General features: G+C 43.7%; 1 long non-coding RNA gene across 1 annotated transcript; it reads left to right on the top strand.

Annotated features, from left to right (window-relative positions):
* The first annotated feature begins 5,801 nt into the window (after positions 1–5,801).
* Positions 5,802–8,237, top strand: LOC126402620 (uncharacterized). Its single transcript, XR_007571241.1, has 3 exons — positions 5,802–6,573; positions 7,109–7,927; positions 8,037–8,237. It is a non-coding gene; the product is annotated as an uncharacterized LOC126402620 (long non-coding RNA).
* Positions 8,238–10,638: the final 2,401 nt, after the last annotated feature.

Raw genomic sequence — 10,638 nt, 5'->3', positions numbered from 1 at the left:
AATCAAAAGCTAACAAAGCTCCTGTTTATTACTTGTGTGGGCAGGAAGGGCATATTAAACCAATGTGTCCAAAGAATCCAGCAAAACTGACTCAAATGTGTTTTGTGCCTCGGAAAAATGTCAACATAAAGCCTACAGGTGACCGGTTGATTAAAATTACAACTGTTAAAATCAATGGGAAAGATCTCAGAGCCCTTATTGACACTGGCAGCACGCAGACCCTTGTGCATAGACAGTATGTACCTGCTAATGCTATCTGCACCCTGGAGACCATCCCCATCTGCTGTGTACATGGTGATGAGAAGCCGTACCCCACTGCTGATATATATATTGAAGCTCAGGGACAGTCTTACCTGCTAAATGTAGGGGTTGCAAATGACTTGCCATTTCCAGTAGTTTTGGGTGACGATTTACCAGTTCTCTATGATCTTTTGAACCCAGTGCAAAGTTGTAATATGGCAGTCACCAGAGCCCAAGTTTAAAAAGTGGATGCAGAACACTCAGCTCTCAGTGCCTTGCCTTTCATTGGTGTTGAGCTTGAGACAAAGCCCGGGAAGTCTCGGAAGCCCCGTAGCCAAAGGAGGCGAGAGAAGTTTCAACTCACTACTGTACAGTCACCAGCTGAGGCTGCTCCAGACATGCCCCTGGGTTTTCAAATACCAACCAGGAAAATGATACAACTTTGTCCACCATTTTGCAGAGAGCGAGGGAAGGGGTGCCAGAGACGGAACCTGATGGCCGAAGGGAGCATTATTTCTTCCAGAATGGTGTTCTTTACCACCAGCATGATGAGGCTAAGCAGCTAGTAGTCCCACAGGAGGCCTGGGATGTAGTTCTTACACTGGGCCACTCCATTCCCTGGGCTGGCCACCTGGAGAAACACAAGATCACTGCATGCATTAGGCGCCATTTTCACTGGCCGGGTTTGTGCTCTGATGTGGCCCAGTTCTGTAAGAGTTGCCCTCAGTGCCAAAAGACATCAATTAAAGGTCCCACCCAGCACCACTCCAGTCTCTCCCAGTCATTGGTACTCCTTTTGAACGCCTTGGGATGGATGACGGCCCACTCGTGAAAAGTAAAACAGGGAACCATTACATGTTGGTAATCACTGATTATGCCACAAAATACCCAGAGGTTTTTCCATTGAAATCAGTGAAGGCATAAACAGTTGCTTTTTCCTTGGTTCAGTTTTTTTCAAGAGTTGGGTTCCCTTGTGAAATTTTGACAGACCAAGGTACTAACTTTATGTCTACACTCCTCTGGCTACTGGGCATAAAGAGTGTATGCACCACCCCTTACCACCCACAGACGGATTGACAGAGCGCTTCAACCAGACCCTCAAACAAATGCTCCGTAAGTTTGCGAATGAGACACTTTCGGACTGGGACCAGTGGCTTCCCTACCTCCTCTTTGCATATAGGGAAGTACCCCAAGCCTCCACTGGTTTCTCCCCCTTTGAATTCCTCTATGGGCATGAGGTGAGGGGGCCTCTGACCTTGCTTAGGGAAACCTGGGAGGGTGATCAGGGGAGGGGGGGACCTGTTAATGCCATTTCTTATGTTGTGCAGATGAGAGAGAGACTTCAGCGGATGAGTAACCTAGCCCAGGCACACATGACGGAGGCTCAGCGGCATCCAAAAACCTGGTATGACCGCTCAGCCCGACAAAGAAGCTTTGAGCCTGGTCAAATGGTCTTGGTCATGCTGCCAACCAGTGACAGCAAACTGTTGGCAAAGTGGCAGGGGCCCTTTGAGGTTAAGAACAAACTGGGGCCCACTACCTATCAAGTCTCCACACCAGGGCACCGGCGCTCCAGTCGTGTGCTTCATGTGAATCTCCTCAAAGAGTGGGTTCCGAGAACTGCAACCCCTTCTCAGGAGGTGTTGCTTATCCAGGCAGTGAGGGACGAAGAGGAGATGGATGACCACTACCTGCCTTCACCAGCATCCTCTAACCCAGATCTGAGCCATCTCTCAGAAGAACAGCAGTCACAGGTGAAAGCTTTGCTTAATCCAGAAATATTTCAAGAATAGCCAGGTCGTACGGACCTGGTGGAACATGAGATTGTACTGAAACCTGATGCACCTGTAAGACGGATGAGTTACAGAATACCAGAGCGTCTGCTTGTGTCTCTGAAGAAGGAGGTGGACCTTATGCTGTCGCTGGGAATAATCCAGCCTTCAAAAAGTGAGTGGTGTAACCCTGTGGTTTTGGTTCCCAAGAAGGATGGGACAGTACAATTTTGCATTGATTTCAGATACCTTAACTCACTGTCAAAGTTTGACTCTTATCCTACTCCACGAATTGATGACCTCATTGAGCGCCTGGGTAACGCAAAGTACCTGACCACCATTGACCTCTCCAAGGGCTACTGGCAAATTCCCCTGGCCCAGCAGTCACGGGAGCTGACGGCGTTCCAGACTCCCTGGGGACTCTTCGAGTTTACCGTCTTGCCGTTTGGATTGCATGGTGCCCCCGCAACCTTTCAAAGGTTGATGGACCAGGTACTCGTTGGGCTCTCTGATTTTTCCTGTGCATATCTTTATGACATTGTCATTTACAGCACCACCTGGAAGGAGCACTTGAGACATGTGAAGGAAGTCTTGGGACGCCTGCATTCTGCAGGCCTGACCATTAACCCAGCCAAGTATGTCTGTGCCAGAATGGAAACAGAGTACCTGGGCTTCACGATTGGAGGTGGGTTGATTAAACCACAAGTGCACAAAGTCCATGCAATTGAGTCACGTCCTGTTCCACAAACCAGGAAACAACTCCGGTCATTCCTGGGGATGGCAGGCTTCTACCATCAGTTCATACCGAACTTCTTGGCCAGAGCTGCTCCTTTGACTGACAGAACTGGCTCATGATGCCCCAATCAGGTCCAGTGGACAGCAGAGGCTGTGGCAGCTTTTCAGGACATCCAGCAGTCTCTGAGTAAGAATCCAGTTCTCCATAGTCCTGACTTTGAAAAGCATTTCATCCTGCAAACAGATGCCTCCGAGAGGGGTATTGGTGCTGTGCTTTTGCAGGGACCACTGGAGGACCAACATCCCGTGGCCTACATCAGCAGGAAGCTATTTCCCAGGGAGGTCTGCTATTCCACAGTGGAAAAGGAAGCTTTGGCAATGAAATGGGCCTTGGACTCCTTCAAATATTATCTCCTGGGGAGGGAGTTCACCTTGGGGAGTTCCCCTTGGAGACCGATCACAAGGCACTGCAGTGGCTGGAAAGGATGAGGGACACCAACGGCTGCATCACCCGGTGGTACCTTGCCATGCAACCATTCAGGTTCATGGTCCATCACATCCCCGGCAAGGACAATATCACTGCAGACTATCTGTCTCGCTGCCAGAATGACAGCCACACAGCAGCACTAAAGGTGGTACCCCTTCTTCACTCCTAAGTTATGCATATTGCATTTTATTTGGATTTAATTTACAGTCACAATAAATACACAAAACACATTTATACAAGTTAATACTTTATTAGGTAACACTTTATATCAAGGTACACCTATTCACCATTAATTAGTTGCTTATTAGCATGCAAATTAGTAACATATTGGCTCTTAATTAGTCATTATTAAGTACTTATTAATGCCTTATTCTGCATGGCCTTATTATACAACCAGTAAGCCATTAACTAAGAGTTTTCCATCAATAACCTCAGAATTATTGCTTATTAGTAGTAAGTAAGGAAGTTGTTGTATATGAATTACGATCTCAATATGCTTTGCTTAGTATGAACTTTATAAGGTGGTAGTACCATAAGAATAGTTATTCTCCCTTACTAACACTTAATGAATATGGTCTGTTCTTACATAACAAAACACAAAACTACAAGTGTTAATAGTGTCCAAATAACTCTAAATTAAGTCTTTGTTACTAGAATATATTCGCCATACTAAAGTGACATCTTGATCACTAATTCACTAGTAGTTGAACACTTATTAACCAACACATGTTCCCTAATCTAAAGTTGCCTCCTTTTCACACTTAGTTAATATATTATAGCACATAACTACTGCAATGATCAAGTGATGGGTTACACCTTTGAAAAAAAATGTATCTAACTATAGGTTCCCTCTCATTCAGTGGTAGAATAACAAAGACAGCAAGTACAAATACCTCATTTATTAAACCACTGGTTCAGGTTTTCCCAAGGCTGACAACAAATACTGCCTGAACTTGCTGTGTAGTTTAACTTACAGGTAATGGGGTCTACCTGAAAATTCAAACACTGACAAGTATCAGTGTATATGAACATGTCATACAATATGGTATCAAATGTATAAGCAGGTCATACTGTATGATAATACGGGTACTCTATTGTTGAAAATCTGTGTGATCCTTTAACCAAAATCTGCCTGCTTACAAAAAACAGCCTAAACTTGCCCTATAACTACTGCATCAGGTGATTTATTTCCTCTGTGCACTAACAAGGATAAAACAAAATCTGCACAGGTTAATATTTCACATTTCCAATACAATACAACAGATTTTTAACTGAACAAAGCAGCTCACTTAAGTCTTAATATTTCATCAACAAGGGGAGGAGTTGGCCGTTGGACTTCATGTCCTCTATAATGCTCTTTTTCTAATTTGGGTTGCACATCTCTTAGCAAAGGACTGCAGGGTCTCAGTTGCAGGATCATACTTCAGGGTCTTGAAGGTTTCAGGATCCACAATGTTGAGCTCTGCAATTGCAGCAGTCATCTTGATGGTTCCCCGGTCCACGCCATTGATTCTGAAGGCTTCAGTCATGGTGCGGACTTTGCTGATGCTTTTCAAGACTTTGTTATATCTGCTGATAACCTCAGCTGGCCCTTTCACTGAAAAATATATAAAACAAAAAAACACGAGAAATGAGCACAAACAACTGCTTAAGGTCAGCTGAAATTGCTCAAACTGGTCACTTCTCTTTTGATAAAAGTATGAAGCATATTCTTTGATTTAAATTTTACTGAGGATTTGCACATCACAACAATGCCACAATGAAGGTGAGGGACAATTAATCCTTACAGTTTTGTAGTTTTTTAACACAAAAAACAAAACAAAAACAAAAAAACCCTCTCAACCCACCCCCTCCCGAAAGCTTACATAGAAAAGAAAAAAAAAAAAGAAAAGAAAATAAGACATGTATAAAGTTTTGACAACTAATAGTACACCAGGTAAAACACTAAAGAGCAAAGAGCACAAAGATCTGGATCAAACCTACTCAAATACAAGAGGAGCCATCCTGGGCGCGAGCCTTACCACAAGAGACCGACCACTTGTCCAGCAGAGGCTGCCATATTCTCAAAAAAATAAAATCCTTTTTGATTAGGTCATAACAAAGCCTCTCCATGTGAAGCACATTCCCCAAATCTCTAAGCCACTGCTGGAACTGAGGACCATCCTCAGACTTCCATTGTTGTAGAATTAAACGTCTAGCCAGCAGTGTGCACAGGGATATGGCTTGACCTTCGAATTTGTTGATAGAGGGGTTAACTGTTACTGCTCCAAAAATAGCAAAAAGTGGGTCAGGGGCAATATCTTTCTTAAAGGCTTTTGACATGTAGTCAAAAACCAGTGACCAAAAAGAATCTAGCTTAGGGCAAAACCAAAAATGATGGGCAAGTGTACCGGTCTGCTTACACTTGTCACATAGTGGGGAGGTGTTAGGATATATGGAGTGAAGCTTGGACTTCGAATAGTGAAGTCTATGGACTACTTTAAATTGAACTAAAGTATGTCTGGCGTTTATGGAACTGTGATGAATATTATCCAAAACTGAGACCCAGACTTCCTCGGGAGTTGTAGTGTCCAAATCTTTTTCCCAATCACGCCTCAGTTTTTCACTGGAGACCACTATGTTAGCTTGCAAAATGTCATGGAAAAAAGCAACTGATCCTTTAGAGCCCGGTGTATGCTGGAGAATATTATCCAATGTATTATGCGTAGGCAACGATTCAAATTGCGACCTTATATGGTTCCTTATCTGAAGGAACCTGAAAAAATGTGCTGGTGGCAAGCTATGAGCCCTTTGAAATTGCTCAAACGACTGAAGGTTGCCCTCGGCATATAAATCCCTAATTGTGACAATATTCCTGAATTTCCAGAAAGGAGAGACAGGGTCTGTTAAAGCAGGAGGAAAGGCGTGGTTGTGGCAGATTGGGCTATCCACATACAAGCTGTGTCCCAATTCAGGGTCTGCATCCTTCGGAGGCACCTCCGAAGGACGCGTCACCCGTTGTTAAATGGAACAGTCTACCCTACGGAGGATTTCCTGGTTGCGTCACGACGTCATGACTCCTGCCGCCCAAGCCCGGGAAAGACACAAAAACATAACAGACAACTTAAACAGACAACACAGAAACATAACGGACAGACAACTTAACAGACGACACGGAAACATAACAGACAGACGACATAACAGACGACATGGAAACATAACAGACGACAATGATGGAGCCAGAGGTTGTGATTTTGTTTTTTTTTAATATATTTTTTGTTGGAGGAAGAGGAGAGGCGGCTCCGGTGACAGCGACACCGGCAGCTCGTTTATCTCCGGCTGGGAGAGAGCCGTGGGGAGGTAACGTTAAACCTGTTATTTTAACCCACATTAATGTTCATACATAGCTAGCATAGTTCGTGGTAATTAATATAGCCGTTAATAAACGGGTACCGTTAAGTGACAAACGCTAGCCATATAAACTATAGATTGACATTTAAGTTATGGTTCATGTCATTTAACCATTTACACTTGATACAGGGTTCGTACAGGTGCTTAAAATCTTTGAAAATGCTGTAATGCTGTGTTTTCAAGGTCTGAAAAGTGCTTGAATTTTAGTTTAAATGCTTGAAAGGGCTTATAAAGTGCTTGAATTGAATAGTAAAATGTGTACGAACCCTGTAAATATCCCTGACTTAATTCAATATTAAAATGTTGTGTCATTAAACATCAAAACCATATTGAGAAGCCAATAATGCTTTATTGATGGACAAATAAAGCATTATTGATTGAAGATATAACATTAACTAGCATTGTCTTATTAACTAAAATTAAATAGCTATTGTTGCTTTAATCATTTATGTTCTCCTGTTCTTACCCGCCTTTCCCCATCCAGACGAGGCCGATGTACTGCCGCCTTAATATGAATGTTCCGGTTCTACAAATATTTTTCATGACACCCGACAAGATTTCAGGCTGAGCAGAGAGTCCCTGGCGGTGCTGCTGGACCTTCTCCACCAGGAAAGACGACACGGATGGGGTGCCACAATAGAGACCTTGGTCCTTCTCTTCTGGCTGGCGAGTGGGACATCATACAGGGTGGTCTCAAGGGTGTTTGGGATGCCTCGCTCCACTGTTCACCGCATCGTTCATCGAGTTACTGAGGAGGTGGTGGCCATTCGCCACAGGGTCATCTACCTCCCAAAGACCGCTGATGACCTGGCGGCAGTAACTCAGGGGTTTGCAGGGCTGGCAAGACACAGAGCTTTTCTAAAAGCTGCTGGAGCAATCGACGGCTGCCATGTCTGGATCAAGCCACCAAGCGGCCCTGATGGTCAGTGCTATAGGAATCGCAAACTGTTTGCGTCTATAATCCTGCAAGCAGTTTGTGACCATCAGGGCCGCTTCATCGACACGTACGTGGGCTGGCCGGGGTCGGTGCACGACTCCAGGGTACTCTGCACTGTACAGGCAGGCCATCTACCCTCCTCCAGGGTACTTCATCTTGGCAGACGGTGGGTACCCGTGCCTCCAACATCCACTCCCCCTCATCACTCCCTACAAGCGGCCGGTACAAGGTGTGGGAGCCCAGCACTTCAACAGCCATCATTCCAGGGCACGCTCCATCATAGAGCGTGCCTTTGGGATGATGAAGACGAGGTTTAGGGCCATTTTCCTTCAAGCGCTGGAGGTGCACCACACCTTTGTGCCTCAGGTATGTCATTACACAACAGAATTATTGTTAAATGGTGAATACCAGTAAATTAATTAAAATTAAATTACAATTACATTAAATTAATCTTTTTTTTCCTTCTTTTCTTCAGGTCATAACAGCATGTGCCGTCCTGCACAACATCTGCCTGGGTGCTGGTGACATCATGGCCCCAGAGAATGAAGTGCAGGACGACATGCCGGAGGATGAGGGGGAGAACGGGTTGGAGGCAGTCAGTGGTGCTCCATGGTGGAACCAGCTGTCTGCCGAGGTGTCTGCCCTGGAGGAGGGTGTCCTTGACCATGATTACCTTTAGAGGGCAAGTAAAATAATTTTAAAGCTATTCCTATTTAAAGTGTTTTGTAAAGTTTTGTTTGTTGAAGTAGTTTGTGGTGGGATGTTTAAAAAGTTGTGCAGTAGTATTTTGTTTGTTTTATTCTTGCCTCTCTTTTAAACATTTTTAGTGACATGGCAGCCGTCGATTGCGTCAGCCCTGCAAACCCCGTTGATGGACGATGTGGTGGACAGTGTAGACATGCATCCTCCACCCCCCACATGATGTCCCACTCACAGCCAGAAGACTCCAGGGTCTTTATTGTGGCATCCCATCCAGTCCAGCAGCACCACCAGGGACTCCTGCTCAGCCAATAATCATACTGTAAATAAATGTAGTTTTTTGTTATTTAATAGGTTAGTAATGTGCTTCATAATTTTCTGCTGATCATTTGTAAATAGTTGTACATGTTAAGAATGCCCACTTGTAAATAGCTAAAAATGTTCAGATTGTATCTTTGTAAATAGTTAAAAAAAAATAAAAAATTGTGTTGTCACTGAAAAGTAGTTCAAAAGTTTACTCTAGCTGTACATAAGAAATGGAACGGATAATGATTACAAGACTTTAATTTAACTATATACAACATTTGAAAAAGATAATGGAATAACTATATAATATTTTTAATCAACAACTAACTATAACTATATACAACATTTTAAATTAACATTTCAAAACAAGAAACAGCAACACATAAAACTTAATTGAACAGGATAAAAAAAAAAGCTAAAAAAAATCACCGCCTCTCAACCATTCTCTCCAGTAAATTAAAAAGTCTGTCCATTCTCTCCCGGCTCTCTCTTTCCCTCCTCTCCTCGGCCTGGTGGCTGGAGAGGTGCCAGTTCACCTCCTGGGCACTGCCGAGGTGCCCTTGAGCAAGGCACCGTACCCCCCAACTGCTCGGGGTGCCTGACCAAAGGGCAGCCCCCTCACTCTGACATCTCTCCACTTTGTGCATGTATAGGTCCTGTTTGTGCATGTGTGTGTCTTTCGGACCTGTGTGTAATTGACAAGCAAGAGTGAAAACATTGAATTTTCCCTCAGGGGGATTAATAAAGTGAATAAACTTAAACTTAAACTCCCTCTGCAACCTCATATCCTCTCTCATCAGCTCCAACATCTCATCTTCTCTTTCCCTTCTTCTTTTCCGTGTCCCTCCTGTTGCTGGCCCTGGCTGCCTCCCCTCATCCTCCTCCTCCTCCTTCTCCTCCTCATGCTGCTCACCCACTGCAGCACCTGGCCCTGGTGTGTCCTCAGGAATGGAGGCAATTAGGACAGGAGGGGCAATGGAAGGCCTCTGTCCTAAAACCTCATCCATGAGGACAAACCAGGGCCAGGTGGCAGCAGTGGGCTTCCCGCCGACCCCCTGCCCTGTCCCTGGATCTTTGCATTCCTAAGGTAGAGGAAATCAATCACAACAGCAGCAATTTTCTGCAAAGTATTTATTAAAAAAGTCTTGAAAAGGAGGTTATCATGGACTCAAAAAGAGGTATGTTTGAGATGCTCTTTGGAATGGGATTCATGTAGTGATAAAGAAACGAAGAAAAAAAACCCAAGGCACTCTCACAAAGCAGTTAAAATGCCTTTATTCTTAAGCCATGGTCATATAAACCTTAAAAACACAGTCTTTCAACATGTTTCGGCATCAAGCCCTCAACAGGAAGTTAAACAGATTCAAGGAATAAAGAATAAAGGCATTTTAACTACTATGGCAGAGTGCCTTGGAGTTTTTTCTACATTTCTTTATCAAAGTATTAACTTGGGTAAAACAAATGTAGTTTCCATATCATTATCCACACCTGCACATACTTTGTATTTTTTTTTAGGTTGTCCCACTTTTTTTTTTGCCTGTTGAGGCTCCACTTTCCCCTCCAGGCCCATTTTTTGAAGGATTGTTCTAAACAAGAGAGAAGCATTACAAAAGGTAAACACACAAGATCACAAAAGGTGACATCAGGACAGACATTAAACTCCCACCACCACCTAAAAACATTAACTTGTGATCTTAGGATTATATTGATACTTTGTACAGGATTTGGGTTAATTTAAGTAACCTTTACATACAAATATGTGTAGAGTACAGATGGGCTATTTATTATTGCCTTAACAGGTACCTCCATCCGAGTGTGGCCGTATTTTTGGCCCCTGTGAAGAGGTGGTTGTTTTCCCCCGAGTTTTATAAATTCCTCCGTTTGCTCCTTGCTCCCTACAACAAAATGAAATGTAAGACATATTTTCTGTTATGTCAACAGGCAAAATGATATACATATATAGGCCTAATAACAACAATAACAATAATGCTCCTGAAGTTAGCTCTAGGCTATATTCCATCCAAACGTTTAGTTTAGTTTAGTACAGTTTTACAGCCTAGAAATACACACAC

The sequence above is a fragment of the Epinephelus moara genome, chromosome 16 (genome assembly GCF_006386435.1).
Source record: "Epinephelus moara isolate mb chromosome 16, YSFRI_EMoa_1.0, whole genome shotgun sequence".
NCBI classification, from domain to species: domain Eukaryota; kingdom Metazoa; phylum Chordata; class Actinopteri; order Perciformes; family Serranidae; genus Epinephelus; species Epinephelus moara.
This window is presented reverse-complemented; position numbering and strand designations above follow the sequence as displayed.